Raw genomic sequence first — 22,692 nt, forward strand, 5'->3', positions numbered from 1 at the left:
ATGAGTGTGAGTAAATTAAAAAACTTACAAGACGTAGTTATAAAACCGGCCGATAAAGGTGGCAACATTGTTATTTGGCCATCCTCCATGTATGAAGTAGAAGTTTTTAAACAACTCCGAAACAAAGTTTGTTATAAAAAACTTTCATTTAATCCTCTGTCCTCCTACGTGTCAGAATTAAACAGTATTTTAAATGAAGCCATGTACAACGGAATTATAACCAAAGAATTGAGTCAGGCATTAACCATGAAGGAACCTTGTATACCTACATTTTATCTTTTACCGAAGATTCACAAATGTCTAACATCTCCTCCTGGAAGACCTATTGTATCCGGAAATTCCAATTTTTTAGAAAATATAGGTAAATATATTGATTTTAAATTAAAACCTTTAGTAGAATGTCTTCCATCTTATATACAAGATACTAGTGATTTTCTAAAGAAAATTGATGGCTTGTATATTGATGATGATGCATTATTGGTTACATGTGATGTCGAGACATTATACACCAGCATCAGACATTGTGATGGAATACAAGCTACGAGATATTTTTTATCCATGTCAAATAATTCCCTTTCTATGATTAATTTTGTTACTGAGATTCTGGAATTTAGTTTGTCTCACAACTTTTTTACTTTTAAGGGGTCCCTCTACCTGCAGCTCCAGGGCACTGCAATGGGTGCGCCATATGCACCGGCATATGCTAATTTATTCCTGGGGCTGTGGGAGAGGGATCTCTTTGCATCTGATGACTATTCTCATCTAATGTATCGTGTCCTATTATGGGCACGATACATTGATGATATTTTCTTTATTTGGCAGGGTACTCCTGAATCATTAGAGTTGTTCATGTCACAACTGAACAATAACTCTTTAAATATTAATCTCACATATCATTATGACAGGAACAGTATCGAGTTCCTAGATTTGTTTGTTAGGCGCGATGTTGACAATATCCTTCAAACTGATATTTATAGGAAACAAACATCTACTAATTCCTTATTACATGCGTCTTCCTCCCATCCTACATCTCTTGTATGCTCTATTCCAGTAAGTCAATTTTTGAGACTTAGAAGACTTTGCTCCAATGACTGTGATTTTGAGAGGAGGGCTCAAGAATTGAAAGCTCGGTTTTTAGATCGTGGGTATAGCCATCGTTGCGTCAAAAGAGCGTTGAATAGAGCCAAACATACATCTAGGAACAACTTATTATACTCCAGGACTAAAAAGACCACATCATCGGTTGTCCGGTTTATTACAAACTATAATATTCAGAATCAGAAGTTGAGAGAAATATTACATCAATCATGGCCAATTCTCATGGCGGATCAAACCTTGTCGAAATATCTTACGGAATTTCCTAGCATAACTTTCCGTCGTTCCCGTAATCTTCGTGATATGTTAGTAAGAAGTCATTATCATTATGAATGTAGGTCTACTTTCCTGTCACAAATTCCACAAAAAAATGGTTCCTATCAATGTGGCCATTGTGTTGCCTGTTCCAATATAGACAAAATTGATACCTTTAATGATTCTTCTGGATCAAAGAGTTATTGTATCAGGCATCACATTAGCTGTGATACTAAGGCAGTTATTTATTATGCAACGTGTCCATGTTCAAAAATTTATGTTGGCCTAACCACAAGACAGTTAAAGGTCAGAGTGAGAGAACATGTTATTGGTATTAATGCGGCAAAAATTGAAAATGATCTATCTGCCCTAAAAACCATTCCGAGACATTTCAAACAATTTCACAACTGTGATTCGAGTAAATTTCGTGTTAGAGGTATTGACATGATTCCATATTCAATACGTGGAGGCAAAATAAGTCAGAAACTAGCACAGATGGAGACGAGATGGATATGGACGTTAAATTCTATACATCCATATGGCCTTAATGAGAGTATCAGCTATGTTCCTTTTCTTTGACCACCCTGTCATCCAGCATTTTTTGTATTTTATATTTATATTTATATATATTTTTATATCAGATTTTATTAGTTATATATATTATGGGCATCTATTATCATATATATTTTTAATCTATCTCATATTCTATATTATTTTATGTCATATTGGTCCTATCTTGTTATTTTTATATATTATATTATATATATATGTTTGTGTATGTTTGTGCGTATTCATATGTACAGACATGCACATTTTGATTATAGGTAATATTATTATTGTTTATGCACACCTTTTAATATTCATATTTTGTATATTCATAGTAAATTATCCTCCTTTACCTGGATGGTTTTTCTTGCTGTGCCATGTATCCATCTTGTGCCGTTGCTGGAGAAAATGGAAAAATGTAAAAGAAAGGAAAAAAGAAAAGAAGAAAATATATTATTAATATTTGATCAACTGCATATATGATTAATGTTTATTATTATTATTATATTTTTTCAATTATTATTATTATTGCTGGAGAAAATGGAAAAATGTAAAAGAAAAGAAAAAAGAAAAGAAGAAAATATATTATTAATATCTGATCAACTGTATATATGATTAATGTTTGTTATTATTATTATATTTTTCAATTATTATTATTAATTATTTTCTATTTATATTTCCAATTTATTAATTTTCATTTATTATTTCACATTGTTTATATTTATTTTTATTTTTATTTATTTTTTCATTTTTTCATTTTATATTTTATTTTTTATTTTTCATTTTTTCATTTTTTATTTTCTCATTTTCATTTTTTATTTTCATATTCATTTTTATTTTATATTTATTTTTATTTTTATTTTTATTATTTTTTATTTTTTATTTTTCATTTATTTTTATTGTTATATAATTTTATTTTCATTTTCATTTTATTTTATTTTATTTATTTTCTCACCTTTTTCTTTATATTATTTTCTATCATATTTTTTGGTTGTATCAGTATTATTGTTCTATTAATATTATTATTATATGCTATATTGATTTTTTATTGCTTATGGATATTTGAATGTACAATATATATATATGTATATACATTGCGGCCATTATTGTAATTATTTTTCAATTGTTGAGTTATTTAGTTTATACTTATCATTCATGGTAAATTGTTTACTTGACATAGGACCTTAAGTACCATGTGACGATACCTGTCCAATCCTGTATCTTTTTTGTTTTACTCTCGGTAGTCACAGGACCTTTGTACCATGTGACTCCTGTGTCCAATGACAGTGGACTGAGTTGCACGCGCCCTGTCGTCACTCTCCCGGTGATCCCGCCCGCTGTGGCTACGTCCCTCTGCGCCGCATCATTAAGCTGCGACGCGGGGGGGTTACACGTGCACCAGCGTCGGGGGGTTGCTTGGCAGCAGTTGAAGTCAGCGTGCGTCACGCCGTACTCGCTCCTCTCTCATTGGCTCATTTGCCCTTTTTAACCTCCCTCACCCTGGATGTTGCCACCCCCTGACGAAGGTACGCCGAAACGCGCGTCGGGGCTGGCACATCCCGGGGACCCTTGCAGCATAAAGGTACTGCACATAGTGTTTATTATTTGTCCTTTTTCACCTTTCATTTTTGGGTAATTTTGCGTGTCACCCTGTTAATTATGAGCACAATATTATAGAGTTTGCTTTTTGTTTGAGTCACTATTTATTTTATCATTATATATTCTTTATATACAGTATATATATATATTTTTTTTACATATATATGCATTCTATATTTGCTCAGCATATTTACTTTAATACGGTCACTTATATTGTTATATACATATTGTTATTCCTCACGCAGTGTACCCATTTATTTATTAATTTTTTGTCTTTATATGTAATTTTATTATTGCTAATTTTGGTCCCCGGTTGTGCCCTTTGGCATTGACCCCCTTACCCCTTTACCATATATATTTTATTTTATACATGTATACATACATATATTTTATATATACAATTTATTAATGCATATATATGTTAATTGCTAATAAATTAAATTTGGACATTTTTTCTTGGTGTTTTTTCGCTGTTTTTATCTTAATTACCGAGTGTCCTTTATTATTCCATGTGTGCTAAGCATTTATCATAATAACATCTTTTTATTGCACTTTTTCCTTGAGTTTATCTTAATTAAAATGCAATAAGGGGCGATCAAAAGATCGTATCGGCTACAAAATGGCATCATTAAAAACAAAGCATGGGCAACAAACAAGGAGAATTGGAACTACTAACACAGGAAAAGAAATATGATGTCATTGGAATCACTGAAACTTGGTGGGACAATACACATGATTGGAATACAAGACTAGAAGGATACAAATTATTTGCAAGAAACAGACTTGATAAACGAGGAGGAGGTGTCGCATTGTATGTTAGAAATGCGTATATCTGCACAGAGATTGAAGCTTCAGAGACTGGGAGTTCTGTGGAAACTGTTTGGGTAAGAATACAAGGACAGAACAATGGAAATGACACCATTGTAGGCATTTACTACAGGCCGCCTGTGCAAGCTGAAGATATGGATGAACTCTTTATGCATCAAATGGCCAAGTTCTCAAAAAAATATGACATAGTTGTCATGGGAGATTTCAACTATCCAGACATTTGTTGGGAATCTCTCTCAGGCAAAACTAACAGGTCAAGGAAATTCTTATCCTCTCTTGCTGACAACTTTATCTTCCAAAAGGTAGGGGAGAAAACAAGGGGAACTGCTACCTTGGATCTAATCCTTATAAACAGGGAGGAAATGGTTGAGGAGGTAAAAGTGGCTGGGACCCTAGGAGGTAGCGACCATGCTATTTTAGAATTTTGGATAACTAGAGGCGGAAGACCTGTGAAGACTCAGACGTCAAGGTTAGATTTCAGAAAGGCAGATTTTAAGGGATTCAGAAAGAGAATTGGAGGGATCCAATGGCTGGATATCCTTAAAGACAAAAATGTCCAGGAAGGATGGGAAATCTTGAAAAATGAAATTCTCAAAGCACAATTGTTAACAATTCCGAAAAGAGGGAAGAATAGGAAGCATTTAAGGAAACCAGGATGGATGAATACAGAACTTAAGCACATGCTAAAAAGGAAGAAAAAAATGTTTATAAAATGGAAAGAGGGAGGCATATCTAAAGAAGAATATAATGCTGTCTGCAGAACCTGCAGGGCACAAATCAGATTAACTAAAGCTGAAAATGAATTGAGGCTTGCAAGAGATGTCAAAAGCAATAATAAAGGATTTTGGGGATATGTCAAAAGTAAAAGAAAAGTCAAAGATGCTATAGGATTTTTACAGGATGAAAATAATGAAATGGTAAGACAGGATGTTGAGAAGGCTGAACTTTTAAATTCCTATTTTGCATCTGTTTTCTCTCAGAAAGGAAATGTAACATCAACTGTTATTCACTGTCCTATTAAGGGAATAGAAGAATCCAGGATATCTATAAACAGAAAGATAGTGAGGAAACACTTAGCTAACCTAAATGAATTCAAGTCTCCAGGTCCAGATGAATTACACCCCAGAGTACTGAAGGATATAGCAGAAGACATTTTTGAACCCCTCTCCATAATCTTTGAAAATTCTTGGAGAACAGGAGATGTGCCAGAAGACTGGAGAAGAGCAAATGTTGTTCCTATCTTCAAAAAGGGGAAGAAGGTGGACCCAGGCAACTATAGGCCGGTGAGTCTGACTTCTATACCAGGAAAGATCTTTGAACAAATTATTAAACAACATGTATGTCAATACCTGGATAAGAATGAAGTGATTAAACAGAGTCAGCATGGGTTTGTAACTAATAAGTCATGTCAGACTAACTTAATTTCCTTCTATGACGGTATCACTGATTGGGTGGATCAAGGAAATGCTGTAGATATAGTATATCTTGACTTCAGCAAAGCATTTGACAAAGTCTCTCATACAATCCTTATTGAAAAAATGACTAAGTATGGAATGGACAAGGCAACTGTTAGGTGGATTCATAACTGGCTTAGTGATCGGACCCAAAGAGTGGTAGTAAATGGCTGCACATCCAGTTGGATGAATTTCTCAAGTGGGGTACCACAGGGCTCTGTCCTGGGCCCTGTATTGTTCAACATCTTTATCAACGATTTAGATGAAGGAATTGAGGGTAAACTGATTAAATTTGCTGATGACACAAAGCTAGGAGGGATAGCTAATACTAGAGAAGAGAGAGAGAGGATTCAAAAAGATTTAAATAAACTGGAGAAGTGGGCAGCAACTAACAGAATGGTTTTTAACAGGGAGAAATGCAAAGTACTACATCTGGGCAATAAAAATGAAAAAAGCATATACAGAATGGTAGGAATAGGGCTAAGTGACAGCACATGTGAAAAAGACTTGGGTATACTAATAGATCACAGACTGAATATGAGTCAACAGTGTGATGCAGCAGCAAAAAAGGCAAATGCAATTCTAGGATGTATTAACAGAAACATACAGTCTAGATCACGTGAAGTCATTATTTCCCTCTACTCCTCTTTGGTCAGACCTCATCTGGAATATTGTGTCCAGTTTTGGGCACCACATTTTAAAAAAGACATCAACAAACTGGAGCAAGTTCAGAAAAGAGCGACCAGAATGGTGACCGGTCTGCAAACCCTGTCTTATGAGGAAAGGTTGCAGGATTTGGGAATGTTTAGTTTGCAAAAGAGAAGACTGAGAGGAGACTTAATAGCTGTCTACAAATATCTAAAGGGCTGTCACATTGTAGAAGGATCAACTTTATTCTCATTTGCACAAGGAAAGACTAGAAGCAATGGGATGAAACTGAAGGGGAGGAGACACAGATTAGATATTAGAAAAAACTTTTTGACAGTTAGAGTGATCAATGAGTGGAACAAGCTGTCACGAGAAGTGGTGAGTTCTCCTTCAATGGAAGTCTTCAAACAGAGGCTGGACAGACATCTGACTGGGATGATATAGCGAATCATGCTTTGAGCAGGGGGTTGGACCAGATGGCCCAGGAGGTCCCTTCCAACTCTACGATTCTATGATTCTATGATTCTACATCAGCTCAGCAAGCAAAAAATAAGCCCATCCAACCTCAGATCACGAAAAATGGAGACACTATGGGTTTTGGAAAATGGCGCAATTTTTTTTTTTTTTTTTTTACAAGATTTGGAATTTTTTTTCACCACTTAAATAAAAAAGAACCTAGACATGTTTGGTGTTTGTGAACTCATAATGACCTGGAGAATCATAATGGAAGGTCAGTTTTAGTATAGACATGATAGCTTGTCACCAAAACTTTTCAAAAATTAGTCTCATTTTGGGAGATGTTTAGCACTCTGCCAAAGTAAAAGGGAATAGCTTTTTCATAATCTGTCTAAAAATGATTCCTTTAGTAGTTGTACGCTTTAGAAAAGGAAGCCGCTATGTCTTCTCAACTAGGATTGAAATATTATTCTTTTTTTGAGTCCACAACTAGTTTGCTAATCTCAAAATGATTAGGCAATTCTGAAAAGCTTTTTATCAAGCAGTCGAAACATGATTATTTTTTTAAGGAGACAATGCAGCAATATTGCTTTCAAAGAAAAAAAGCAATGGCCTGTCATAAAGCCTTTACAAAATTTAGTCCTGTTTGCATAAAGAGAAAACATTTCCTAATAACATTAGTATTGTCTAGAACTATACGTAAAACAAAGTAGGCAGCCAGGAAATGTGTGGCTGGTGTGGTTGAGTAGTGATTGTAGCATAAGAAGCATGACAGAGAGTTAAGATGGGGCACGCAAGGAAATGTCTGGCAGTTTAGGACCAGCAATGGAAACTCTGGCAGAGATACTGCTACAATATAGATGACATGGATTAAAAACATATGTGGCATGCACAAATGTGAACAAGTCTGTAGGACAGTGTTCACACCACCCACTGACTGAAACACAATAAGAAAACACAAAATGACAAATTTGCAAAAATACTCTGCAGTAAAAATGTGACAGTAATCAGCAAGTGCTGGATAACAAATACAGGGTATTTAGTCGATATGTTTTTTGCAAAAAATGTACACCAAGCTGCTCCACCTTGTCACGGTAACCCTTCATGGAGCAGTCCCTATCTAATGTATTCAAAACCTGAACATGTGAATAGTGTCTAAATGGACAGGATACAGACAGGCGCCTCCTAGTATGGTCTCGTGGTGCAAGACAGCTCATTTATGTGCATGTCACACAAGAGAGGGCTGGGGTCTCCCAAACCATGCTGAGCAAGGAAAAAATGGATTAAAAACATATGTGACATGCACAAATGTGAACAAGTCTGTCGGACAGTGTTCACACCACCCACTGACTGAAACACAACAAGAAAACACAAAATGGCAAATTTGCAAAAATACTCTGCAGTAAAAAATTTGACAGTAATCATCAAGTGCTTGATAACAAATACAGGGTATTTTCTTGTGAGTTCATTTTCCCCTTCACCATTGATGTCTGATGAACTCCCTCTGCTGGTGAAGAGAGGTAGTGAAATTGATTGGGTTGGGAAGAACCTGTCATCTGAACAGATGGAGCCTGATTGGACACCCGGAATCACTGAGTGGATATAAGGCAGCCGACGCCCTACAGGGGTGCTGGTGATCCTTTCTGCTCTGAGCTCTTGCAAACCAGTTCAGTACCTGTCTTCTGAAAGCTAAGTATTTGCTCTCTTATTTTTCCATGAGATATTGTCTGTTTACTTAGTGTTTGTGTTCTGCCTGCCCTTGTTGATACAGGCTGAGCTCCATTTTTGTCTTTGGTCAAGTTGATCTTTTGCTCAGTCTTCAGAATATACCTGAGTGCTGATATAGTGTTTTTGAAGTGTTGGACATTATTTTGGCAGTATTTTTGCGGATTGCAGCCGGCATCTTTTCTGTCCTTTCCTATTTAGTTAGTTGGGCCCCATCGCTTGCTCAACCTGTCTTTCTGTCTGTGTTTGTGTTTTCATCTGCTTTTCACCGACAATACATGTTGGGGGCTGTCTATTGCTTTGGGGTCTGCTCTGGGGCAGTTTAGATTTCCCCTTTCTTTCTTTAGGCTTATTTAGTTCTCTGGCTGTGAACGAGGGGTCTAGGGCACCGTAGGAACCCCCCACGGCTACTGTTAGTTGTGTGAATAGGATCAGGGGTCTGCAATCCGATAACTACCAACCTCTCCGGTTTTCTGGACTTAGCTTGTATTTTTGTTTTTTCCTCCTTCGGTGACTCATTCATAACAGAATCACCAGCCATACCGCAGATTCTAGGGTACTCAATAGCAGGAAAGAATTGTAAAAAAAAAAAAAAAAAAGAGAAAAAAAAAGTGTCAGAATTTTTTTTTTGTGTATATTTTTCCTCTATGTCTTTGAGGCCGTAGGGGGAATTTTTTTTCTTCTCAATGGAGATGAAGCAATTGTCTGATCGTGTGGAGCAGCTCACTGCTGAAGTGCGGGGAATTTCCACCTATCTTGCTCATTCACATGTTGCTGAACCAAAGATCCCTACTCCTGATGTGTTTTTTGGGGATCGGTCTAAATTTTTGAACTTTAAGAATAATTGTAAATTCTTTTTTGCCTTGAAGCCTAACTCATCAGGGAGCTCCGCGCAGCAGGTTAAAATTGTCATCTCTTTGCTGCGCGGCAATCCTCAGGATTGGGTGTTTTCTTTGAAACCTGATGATCCTATTCTAGCTAATGTGAACGCATTTTTTTAAGCCTAAGGGCTGTTGTATGATGAACCTAATGCTATTGATCAGGCTGAAAAGGCCCTGTTGGCATTGAGCTAAGGTCAGGATTCTGCAGAGTTGTACTGTCAAAAATTCCGAAAGTGGGCGGTCCTTACTACTTGGAATGATGGTGCCTTGGCAGCTCTCTTTCGGAAGGGTTTGTCAGAAACCGTAAAAGATACTATGGTGGGATTTCCTGTTCCCTCTGGTCTTGACGATTCTATGTCATTAGTCATTCAGGTTGATCGGCGTTTGCGTGAATGCAAAACTGCACGAGAGGTGTTGCCACCTGTTGAACAAATGTCTGAACCTATGCAATGTAATAGAGTTTTGTCTAGGGCGCAACGTCAGGAGTTCAGAAGGCGTAATAAGCTGTGTTTTTTCTGTGGAGATGCCTCGCATATTATTTCTGTCTGCCCTAAATGAGAGAAACGTTGTGCACACACATTTGCTGTGGGCGGTGTTCAACCTAAGTTTCTTCTGGCAATTACTCTGATCTGCTCCCTGTCCACATTTTCCGCTAAGGCTTTCGTGGATTCGGGAGCAGCTCTGAACCTGATGGACTTGGATTTTGCTAAACGTTGTGGATTTCCTATGACACCTCTGTGGATGCCTATCCCTTTGAGGGGTATTGATGCTACTCCTTTGGCGAAGAATAAACCTCAGTTTTGGACCCAGGTGGTAATGCGGGTCGCCCCAGATCATCAAGAAAATTGCAGATTCTTGGTGTTGCATAATCTGCATAATACCATTGTTCTGGGGTTTCCCTGGTTACAAATCCATAATCCAGTTTTGGATTGGAAATCTGTGTCTGTGGTGAGTTGGGGTTGTCAGTGTGCCCTTAGTGATGCTCCTGTTTTCTCCACCTCTCCCCAGTCGCATGATGTTCCTGACTATTTGGCTGATTTTTATGATGTATTTAGTGAGAATGAGTCTGCATCTTTGCCTCCTCATAGGAGTTATGACTATGCAATTGAGCTGAGCCCTGGGTGTAAATTTCCCAAGGGTCGACTTTTCAATTTATCTGTACCCGAGCACGAGGCCATGCGATCCTATATTAAGGAGTCATTGGAGAAGGGTCATATTAGACCATCCTCTTCACCCTTAGGTGCTGGTTTTTTTTCGTGGCCAAGAAGGATGGTTCATTAAGGCCTTGTATTCCCTCAACAAAATTACTGTTAATTAAATATCAGTATCTGTTACCCCTGATTTCTGATCTATTCTCTAGAGTTAAAGGTGCTTGGTGGTTTACCAAGCTTGACCTCAGGGGGCGTATAATCTTATTCGCATTAAGCATGGGGATGAATGGAAGACGGCGTTTAATACTCCAGAGGGACATTTTGAGTACCTGGTGATGCCTTTTGGGCTCACTAATGCCCCTTCTGTCTTCCAGTGCTTCATGAATGATATTTTCCGAGACTTTGTGGATAAATTTTTGATCATCTATCTGGATGATATTTTGATCTTTTCCAAGGATTGGGACTCTCATGTGGAACATGTTTGGACTGTGTTCCGGATTTTGAGGGAGAATTCCCTGTATGTCAAAGGATCGAAATGCCTTTTTGGGGTACAGAGGATTTCATTTTTGGGATTTATTTTGTCTCCGTCAACTATTGAAATGGACCCGGCCGAGGTACAGGCCATTTATGATTGGGTTCAGCCCACTTCTTTGAAGGCCCTCCAGAAGTTTTTGGGTTTTGCTAATTTTTATCGTAAAATTATAGCTAATTTTTCTGGTATTGCCAAACCATTGACTGATTTGACTAAGAAGGGTGCTGATGTGCTGAATTGGTCTCCGGAGGCTGTTTCTTCCTTTCAGGAGCTGAAGCGAAGGTTCACTTCTGCTCTGGTTTTGCGGCAACCTGATGTCTCACTCCCATTTCAGGTAGAGGTGGACGCTTCTGAGATTGGTGCAGGAGCTGTTTTGTCCCAAAAAGATCCGGTAACATCTAAGATGAATCCCTGTGCTTTCTTTTCCCGAAAGTTCTCCCCATCTGAACGTAACTATGATGTGGGGAATCGGGAACTGTTGGCCATGAAATGGGCATTTGAGGAGTGGAGACATTGGTTGGAGGGAGCTAAACATCAAGTCGTGGTCCTTACTGACCACAAGAATTTGATTTACCTGGAGTCGGCCAAATGCTTGAATCCTAGACAGGCTAGGTGGGCCTTGTTTTTCACACGTTTTGATTTTGTGGTCTCTTTTCTTCTGGGCACTAAGAATGTCAAGGCAGACGCCCTCTCTAGGAGTTTCTTTGCTGATTCTCCTGTTGTGACCAAGCCTGCTACCACCTTAGGTGAGGGGGTAGTTCTTTCTGCCATCTCGCCCGATTTGAGACGTGCTCTGGAAGAGTTTCAGGAGGACAAACCTGAGCGTGTTAGGGTATCGGATGGTATCGCTCAACACTAATGACAACACCTTAGGTGTTTGGTTGCATTATTTGGTCCAACCCCTGTATATACGGAGTGTGTATAAAAGCCCTCACCGCCGACCGCCATTTTTCTTCTGCCCATCTTTACAGTGGGGAGAGGTTCCTGATGCTGTTTATGATTTGGGAGACACTTAGGCCTGTAAACAGAAGTTGTTATGTGCTTGCGCTGAATGCAATTGTTGTGTTCTGTTAGTGTGCAGTGACAGAGGAGGATTTCTGGTGTGCAGCAGCGCTAGTTATTAGGCTGCCTGCCAGTGACAGGGACCATTTTCTTGTGTGCAGCAGCGCTGAATATTAGCCTGCCCTATTGCAGTATTGCTGTGGGGACACTGCTCTGAAGACTGCTTTTTACACAGCACTCCTACTTTTAGTCTGTTTTCCTCCAGTGAACGAACGTTCATTATTTCACACACCATAATGTATAGAGCTGTACGCTCCTCACCCACTACCATGTACGGGATAGTATCACGTATAAATACATGCTGACTATCTATATGAGACTACGGAAATATATAGGGAGATTAACATTTTCTTTTACACTATATACACCCGGTATTTGATGATATAGTACCTTTGTTCTAAATTTTTGCTTATGGTATAATACATACTGAGTGAGCGTGTGTGGTTTACTCATTCAATATGTACGGAGAAAAACATTTTACCCTACCTGTATCTTGTGATACAGTACCTTTGTTTGACATTTTGTATTACGGTGAAATCCATACTGGGTGAGTGTCTGAGGGTGACTCCGGAAATATATACAGAGATTTAAATTGTACCCTACAATACATATACTTGCTATCTTGTTATCAAGTACCTTTTTTAAACATTTTGTATTATGGTTAAATCCAGACTGAGTGAGCGTCTGAGGGTGACTCCGGAACTATATAAAGAGATTTACATTTAGCCAAACACTGTATCCAGCTGTACGCTTTTGATACAGTACCCTTTTTTGCAATTAACATTCTGTTGTAATCCATACTCAGCCTGTGATTGTCTGTCTATTACTCCGTAAATATATTTGTAGATTTATGATTAACATAACACTTTATACAGCTGTAAGCTTGTGATACATTACCCATTTACTGCTGTTTAAATTCCGGTCTAATGCATACAGAGCCAGTGAGAGTCAGTTTCTGACTATGGAAATATATATGGATATTTATAATGACCCCTACACTGTATATCACATTTTGAATCACATTTTAATTACATCCAATCACTTTTTGGTTCCTATCTTCCTATAAATATAGGCTTTATCTTGTTATTAGCCAGTAGTTCACATGAGGCAGTTAGAATAGGGACCTGTTCAATGAGATCACCTTGACGTTGGTGAATGGGCTCACATCTTTTGGCCAAATTTTGTGCTAAGTATCTCATATGTTTTTTCTAAACTCCAAAAGCCATTATGCTATTCACATTTCATATGTTTCATATTTTATATGCCTTAATGCAATTGAGTGCAACCATTTCCTTATTTTGATATGTAAGCTGTTTTTGGTATGCACCTATTCAGACTAGGATGTGCCATCAGTTTTTTCTGTCATTTGTATGTTAGCTTTCTGACTGAGCACTCTGCCCTTCATCAAGCTGTGATTTTAATTACATTCAATCACTTTTTGGTTCCTATCTTCCTATAAATATAGGCTTTATCTTGTTATTAGCCAGTAGTTCACATGAGGCAGTTAGAATAGGGACCCGTTCAATGAAATCACCTTGACGTTGGTGAATGGGCTCACATCTTTTGGCCAAATTTTGTGCTAAGTATCTCATATGTTTTTTCTAAATTCCAAAAGCCATTATGCTATTCACATTTCATATATTTCATATTTGATATGCCTTAATGCAATTGAGTGCAACCATTTCCTTATTTTGACTTTCCATAAATACATATACGGACATTTCCATTTCTCCATACACCATATTGAGCTGTCCGATTCTCAAACAGTATCAGATATCTGGTGTTCTTATTATGGTCACATTTACACAGAGTCAGCATGTGTGTGTGACATTCCAAAAATACATATACGGACATTTCCATTTCTCCATACACCATATTGAGCTGTCCGATTCTCAAATAGTATTGTATATCTGCTGTTCTTATTATGGTCACATCTATACAGAGTCAGCGTGTGTGTGTGACACTCCGTAAATACATGTACGGAGATTGACAGTTTCACAAACAACATATACAGCTGTACACTTCTGATACAGTACCGTATATCTGCTTGTTGGATTACGGCAAAATACATACTGGGTGAGCGTCTGTGACTCACAAAACATATACAGAAATTTCACTTTTTACATACACCTTACACAACTGTACGCTCCTCATACAGTACCATTTCTCTCCAGGTATTTTTGGTACATTTTCCAAAACACGAGGAAGTATGGTGGAAAAGGCCACAGACAAGGGCGGTGGGGCGCAGCTGGTTCTGATGGTGGTGGTGGGGCATCGGCTGGTTCTGGCAAAAGCACAATAGCAGCTAAGGCAGGAGGTGTTAAGCCTGCGCCATTGTCTGGCAAAAGAAGGCCTTTAAGGTTCCCTTTTCTGGGAGTAGGTAAACCGCTTTTAAAGCCAGAGCATCAGGAACAGGTTTTGGCTTACATTGCCAAAGCAGCCTCCAGCTCTATTGCCTCCTCTTCTGAAGTTACAAATACTGCAAGCACAGAGTCATCACTGCAGTCTTCTGGTCAGGAACAACACCTTTCCTTGTTTCCTTCACCCACACCAAAAGTGAAGAATGCCACAGCACACACTTCAGATTACTCCATGGAGCTCTTTTCACATACCACGGTGGCTCAGTGGTTAGCCTGTCCTGGGTTCGAGTCCCACCAAGGACAACATCTGCAAGGAGTTTGTATGTTCTCCCCGTGTTTGCGTGGGTTTCCTCCGGGCACTCCGGTTTCCTCCCACACTCCAAAAAACATACTGATAGGGAATTTAGATTGTGAGCCCCATCAGGGACAGTGATGAAAATATGTGCAAACTGTAAAGCGCTGCAGAATATGTTAGCGCTATATAAAAATAAAGTATTATTATTATTATTATACCATTCCTGGGATATCAAGTCAAATCCTGAATTCCCCAGTCCAAGATGAATCTGACATGGAGTGCACTGATGCACAGCCACTGCTAGATGATTCCGCTGGTACATTCACCCACAGCACTACATTGCCCTCGCAGTCTACTGAGCCCGAATCAGACCCTGATGAAACTCAGGTGCCCCTTCCCGCATACTATACTACCTTACACGGTGACACAGAGGATGGTACAGAGGAAGGTGCTGATGACATTGAAGATGAGGTCATGGATGACCCAGTTGTTGACCCGGATTGGCATCCATTGGGAGAAGAGGGTGCCGGTGACTATAGGTCAGACTCAGAACAGAAGAATCCGCAGCAGGCATCGTCATCGCAGCAGCGGTTATCCGGCAGGCCCATAGCTGTCAAAAAACTTGGTAAGAAAACTGACAGAGTTGCAGGACAGCTTGGCCAGACGGTCAAATTAGCACAGCGTGCAAGCCCTGAAGAATTGTACCATAGTAGGAAGAGTGCAGTGTGGCACTTTTTGAACAAAATCCTACTGATGACGCAAAGGTTATCTGTAAGAACTGCCGAAGGACCTTTAGAAGAGGGAAAATTCTACAAAATTTGAATACCAGTTGCATGCTTAGACATTTAACCAACATGCACTTGCAAGCGTGGACGGACTACAAAACCTCAGGTAGCACATGTGCACCTGCTCCGACCGAAGTTAGCCGGCAATGCTCCATCACTTCCCCCCACTGTAAGGCCACTGCTAAGCACAACCACCATCAATAAATGTTGAGGTGTCGTCGGTAGGCCAAAGCAGTCAGAGAATCACAATATTTTCGTGAGGAAACACTGAATCTAGGCCATCAACACCCTCACCATCACCAACCCCTATCCGATGTCCCACGCTATGACCTATCCAGTCGGCACTTCTTTTCTCAAAAAGCCATCCCTGCCCTCTACTGGCATGTGAAAGACCGCATTGTCCATGCACTAAACCAATCAGTGAGTGGAAAGGTGCAACTCACAACAGATGCATGGGCCAGTAGGCATGGCAAGAGCCATTATGTGTCCATCACTGCGCACTGGATTAATGTGGTGGATGTAGGCTCCACAGGGGACAGCAGTGGTGGAACAGTTCTGCCTAGCCCACGGTATAGGAAACAGTTGGCTATAGGCGTTCGACCCTCCTCCTCTTCCTCCAGAAGTGAAAGCTCATCGACAGAGCGCAGTCACATGAGCACTCCATCCACATCTGTCAGTGTTGCACACTAGGTGTCCCCTATCGAACAGCTAGTGGTAAGCGGTAGCAGGCTGTTTTAAAAATTATGTCTTTGGGCGACAGCAGACACACTACGGAGTTACTGGCCGTCTACTTGCATCGACAAACTGAGTCATGGCTGGGCAGTCTACATCTTGAGCCAAGCAAGGTAGTCAGTGATAATGGGCAGAATTTTGTGGCAGCCATTGCCCTTGCCAAACTCACACACATACCTTGCCTGGCTCACACCTTGAACCTTTTGGTGCAGTGCTTCCTAAATAATTATCTGGAGTTAACAGCCCTGCTCCATAAGGTCCGACCGTCCACTCTAGTCGTATGCAGAAGCTGCAGCGATCACTCACCCTTCCCAATCACCGCTTAATCATAGTCGTTGCTACAAGATGGAACTCCACCATGCACATGGCAGGCTGTAATGCATTTGTAGGAGGATACACGGGCAGGCAGTTTGAGGGCAGACATGGAGTTGTCGTGTGTGCAGTGGTCAAAGCTGAAAGACCTCTGTAAAGTCCTTCAGTGTTTTGAGGAATGCACACAGCTGGTAAGCGCAGACAAGTGAAATGCTAAGTAGCCATTAAATCAATAACGCTTTCATATAAATCATAGTGGTAGAGGCCCTAGTGAGGAAAAATAAGTCTTACCCATAATTAGCTGTCAGTTTCTGTGACCTAATGCGGCCCCCAACGATTTATATGAAAGCGTTATTGATTTTGTGGCTACTTAGCATTTCACTTGGTATTCCCCCATTTGCACTTTACATGCACTATGCACTTTTTGTGTATCATTTGTTATTGGGCCCTTTTCATGCAAATTCTTGGTGGGGTTTGTTTGTTTAATGCCCAGGCTGCTACATTCATGTTTTTGTGTCCTTCATTCATGAGCTTTTTGAAGTATACTTTGTCTGTATACTACTACTACATTTTGTGATTTATGTGGATTTATTTTTATTAATAAAATTCTTTTGATATTTTTATAAATCTTGGATGTATATACTCCGCATGTTTAATGTAGGATCTAACATCCTTCAGCATGACCAGTTTGGCAGTGGGTCAGTAATGGTCTGGGGTGGCATTTCTTTGGAGGGCCGCACAGCCCTCCATGTGCTCGCCAGAGATAGCCTGACTGCCATTAGGTACTGAGATGAGATCCTCAGATCCCTTGTGAGACCATATGCTGGTGAGGTTGGCCCTGGGTTCCTCCTAATGCAGGACAATGCCAGACCTCATGTGGCTGGAGTGTGTCAGCAGTTCCTGCAAGATGAAGGTATTAAAGCTATGGACTGGCCCATTCATTCCCCAGACCTGAATCCGATTGAACACATCTGGGACATCATGTCTCGCACCATCCACCAACGTCACGTTGAACCACAGACTGTCTAGGAGTTGGCAAATGCTTTAGTCCAGGCCTGGGAGGAGATACCTCAGGAATCCATCTGCTGCCTCATCGGGAGCATGCCCAATCATTGTAGGGAGGTCGTACAGGCATATAGAGGCCAAACACACTACTGAGCATCATTTCCTTGTCTTGAGGCATTTCCTCTGAAGTTGGGTCAGCCTTTAATTTCATTTTCCACTTTGATTTTGAGTATCATTCCACATACAGATCTCCATGGGATATTAATTTTGACTTACATTGATCATTTTTATGTTTTATTGTTTTCAACAAATTCCACTATGAAATGAATAAAGATTTGTAATTGGAACATTTCATTCAGTGATATCTAAGATGTGGTATTTTAGTGTTCCCTTTAATTTTTTGAGCAGTGTATATTGTGTATGACTTTATGTAAAAACTCAATTATGAACATCCCTGCTACTCTTCTGTTTAAAATAAAGTAGTTAAAGCAATTATTAATAGAAGATTAATTCTCAAATTTTGACCTTGTTTGGTGAATCTGGCAGTGAACCAAGGACAGATATTAGTACAGTGTTCCAATGATGGACCAATTAGTAATACATCTCCTCCATAATCTAGTTATCAAAAAATTATTTAAAAAAAAATAAAAAATACGTGGAAACATTCAAGCAGCTATTGTTATGGATTGATATTGTAAATTATAGTTTCTATTTCCCCATATTCATTGAGTTTTAGTGTTTCTAAAAACTATACCCTGCAACCAACTTATCAATGGAAACACAAATGATATTATGGATTTGAAAAAGCAATGTTTTAATACATTTTTCAGCTTTTGTTTTATTTTTCTAACAGCACTGTAAAATTCAACTTTAGATAAATGAGGAAAAAAGTGTGATGTATTGTCACACTCTACAGGACCAGGCAGATTGCTTCAGGTAAAACTACATGTTGGTTTTTCTCTGGCCTCTGTCTTTTTGTTGTTGTGAGAACGCAATTAAAATAATCATTTTTTTCCATGAGCCATTTTAATGCATTCTACTTTTACTACGATGAAAAAATGAATATCAAATAAAACTTGCTTGGACATTGATGTTTTATTATAGGCCTGTTTGAAAAATATTCAAAACAAGGCAGAAAAAGCTTTTAACGTTTAAGAGCATTAGGCTTTCATTTACATGCTCTAAGTAATTAAGAAACGTGCTGTATGAAAATTTGCATCACATTAACTGCTTGTTAAGATGTGTTTAATTTAGACCACTCACAGTACTCAGGCAAGTAGATTAAAACCTATTCATGTAAACAACAGAGCACCTTAGGGTGCTATAGTTTGTCCATGCAGTTAAAGGCTTTTATAACTTTTTAAAAGGCTGTTACAGAAATATATAGGCAAAACTATTGTGGCAAAGGTGGATCAAGTTGCTGATCTAGGGAAATATATATTTGAGCACCTTATTTCCCTATACAGCAACTTGATATGCCTGGAAGAACTACATGTGCAACCCCTTGAAAATCCTGATCCAATCCTGCAACTAGAGAGCTCTGCAGCTGATCTGAAACAAAAGATCTTACATAAACTACAGTAAATATTATCAATACCAGAGATCGACTGCAAAGGCTTAAGGGCCTGTCATGCTAAGCGATATCGCTAGCAATATTGCTATAACGTCACTGGTTTTGTGACGCACCAGCGATATTGCTAGCGATATCGCTATGTGTGATACTTACCTCCGACCGGCTCCCCCGCTGGTTATCGCTGATCGCGCGAGAACGGCCTGGCCCGTTTCTCGTTGTCAGCTTCCTGCTGGGCTTCCTGCTGTGGCGACGAGCGACGTGTGGATGCAGGCGGGAGGACGTCTTCATCGCCTCGTCTGACAGGTAAGTAGCGACCGCTGACTGCTGCTACGTCGCTGGTGAGATCTACCTGCTTGGCAGCTCACTAGCGACCACTTAGCGATGCACCAGCGATCCTGACCGGGTCATATCGTTGTCGGGATCGCTGGTGCATCGCTAAGTGTGACAGTACCTTTAGCTAAGGCTGGGTTCACATTACGTTTGGCAGTCCGTTAGATGGACTGTGTTACACTGCAGTATAACGCTGTGTAACACAGTCCGTTAATGCTGTCATTCAGCCCCATTGTCGGGTGCATCGCGATGCATGCCGTAAAGTGGCACACGTTTGCGATGTGCCCTCATTCACTGACAGAGCCTCGGACGCGGGCTACAGTGTCTGAGGCTCCGTCAACGCAAGCGCAGATGAATCATCTGTGCTAGCACAGATGAGTCATCTGCACTAGCAGGTATAGCATAACGTGACCGTGTTATGCTATACCGTTAATGCAGCCCGACAACGCTATGCGTTGAAAGGGCTGCTTAACACAATGTGAACCTAGCCTAAGACACACCACCAGACAGTATGCTATGAGATGCCAATAGAGCACTTGCATCAATACCTACCATAACCATAACTCAAACTAATGAACTGATCTATGCTACTGCTCCAGCAAAGATCAAGGTGACACAAAGGGAAGTCAGCCAACTAACAGAAATACAGAAGGGTGTAAAGATCAAGAATAAGACCAAGCTGGACAAGTACAAAGGCCTGACCACAACTGAAGCCCTAGAGACTTTTAACAAAAGCTCACAACACTCATTGTAAGACTAGGTGGATATACTAGAGACGCTGAGGCCAAGAAGATAAATGCCCTGTTCTCTAAAGAACCATCCAAGGTGTACTCCCAACTACAGAGTAACAGCACAAAGGCAGCAACTCCACCAATAGCAGAGACTGAACAATACTGGAGGAACATATGGGACAAGGAAAAAACACACAACACCAGTGCAATGCGGCTGCAAGATCTGGGAATGAAACACAGCAACCACCTAGAGCAAGAACCAGTCACCATTACAGAAGCAGACATCCAACTGGGGGCCAAGAACATGAAGAGCTGGACAGCCCCTTGCCCAGACATGATCCACACCTACTGGCTAAAGAAATTTACAGCGGTACATGAACGCATGGCAAAGAAGATGAACCAACTGCTAGAAGCAGGCCACCACCCAGCTTCGCTAACACAAGGATGAACAGTGCTGATCATGAAGGATCCTCATAAAGGAACATTTCCATCCAACTACTGTCCAATAACTTGCCTTAAAACAACATGAAAACTCCTATCAGGCATCATAGCCACCAAGCTACAGAACCATATGAACCAGTACATAAATCCAGCTCAGAAAGGCATTGGGACTAACACCAGAGGCTCTAAGCAACAGCTCCTAGAAGATAGAGCAGTCTCTCAAGACTCAAGATCCAGACAGATCAATCTCAGCACAGCCTGGATTGACTACAGGAAAGCCTAAGACTTAATGCCACACACATGGCTCTATGAATGCTTTGCTCTTTTTGATGTCAAAAGAAAATTAAGAACCTTCCTCAGAAACTCAATTGGGCCATTGAGAACAACATTGGAAGTCAACTCAAGACAACTATCACAAGTGACCATCAAATGCAGCATATACCAAGGTGATGCACTGTCCCCATTGCTATTCTGCATAGGCTTGAATCTCCTCAGTCAGATAATTAAAGAGTCTGGCTATAGATACAAGTTTAAGAGTGGAAGAACCATCAGCTACCTTCTCTACATTGATGACATCAAGCTGTATGCAAAAAATGAATGAGACATCGATTCACTGATCCACCTGACAAGGATTTACAGCAAAGACATCGGAATGTCCTTTGGACTAGAGAAGTGCGGCTGGTTGGTAATAGAGAGGCAAGGTAGTCAAGACAGATGGAATAGAATTACCAGTAGAGCACTGGCATGCTACAAGTACATCAGCATCCCACATGAATACGGTAACCATGATGAGGAGGCAAGGAAAGCAGCAAAATCCAAATACCATCAAAGGGTAAGACAGGTCCTAAAGAGCAAACTCAATGGGAAGAATAAAATCCACACCATCAGTTCATATGCCCTGCCAGTCATCAGATGACCTGCTGGCATAGTGTGCTGGCCAAAAGAAGAGATGGAAGCTGCAGAGGTGAATACACAAAAGCTCCTCACAATGCATGTAGGTTTCCACCCTAAGTCTAGCACCTAAGTCAAGGTGGGAGACCCCAGAGAATTTGGTGGAGTATGAAAGGGACAAAACTCTGTAGGACTTCAAGATCCAGATGGATAAGCAGATATTGGTTAACCAAACAGACATTATGATAGTAGACAAGGATCAGAAGAAAGCAATGATAATAGATATGGTAGTGCCAAGTGACAGCAACATAAGCAAAAAGGAATATGGGAAGATGAAGAAATATCAGGGCCTCAAAGGAGAACTGGAGAAGATGTGGAAGGTGAAGGCAACAGTGATTCCAGTGGTGATAGGAACACTTGGAGCAATGACCTCTAAATTGGGAAACGGCTACAACGGATCCCAGGAGCAACATCTGAACTCTCTGCCCAGAAAAGTACAATGTTGGGAACAATGAAGATCCTGTGCAGAACCCTCAAACTCCTAGGCCTCTGGTAGAGAATGATAAAGGACCACCCTCAATGGGGGGTGAGAAGGAGGTTTATTGAATGGTAAAGTGTTATAGACGACCTGCCTTTGTATGCATACAGAGGCCATCCATAATATTTTACAATTCAATGAGAACAGCAAATAAAAAAAAACTGATTTAACAGTTAATATTGTGCATTTCATAACCATGTGATCAAATCTGAGCATTTGCTGTAGCTGAGGCATCATATGAATTATACAGTTTGGGCTGAGCTATGATAGGCACATCAGAGAAAATCCAACCTTGTAAGGAGCATTTGTTATTTTTATATATAATAAGCACTTTTAAAACATCAAAATATATATGTGATGTCTATTGATCATTGTCCATATAGCAGTATAATGCTTATACCTCTCCACTCGAATAAATTTGCTCATCTCTACTTATGATTTATATCACCCAATAGGCTTGCCTGATG

The 22,692-nt window shown here is 39.9% G+C and overlaps 1 protein-coding gene across 1 annotated transcript in view; it reads right to left on the reverse strand.

Moving 5' to 3' along the window:
• TENM2 (teneurin transmembrane protein 2) overlaps nucleotides 1–22,692 on the reverse strand; it is a 6,300,157-nt gene that overhangs the window by 5,423,212 nt on the left and 854,253 nt on the right. Inside the window, exon 6 of the mRNA XM_073589482.1 lies at nucleotides 2,250–2,295. The gene's annotated coding sequence lies outside the window, so the exon portion shown is untranslated. The remainder of the gene's footprint in view (nucleotides 1–2,249; nucleotides 2,296–22,692) is intronic.

This window comes from Dendrobates tinctorius, unplaced genomic scaffold, assembly GCF_039654945.1.
Source record: "Dendrobates tinctorius isolate UK_male_01 unplaced genomic scaffold, ASM3965494v1 ptg000108l, whole genome shotgun sequence".
Lineage (NCBI taxonomy): Eukaryota > Metazoa > Chordata > Amphibia > Anura > Dendrobatidae > Dendrobates > Dendrobates tinctorius.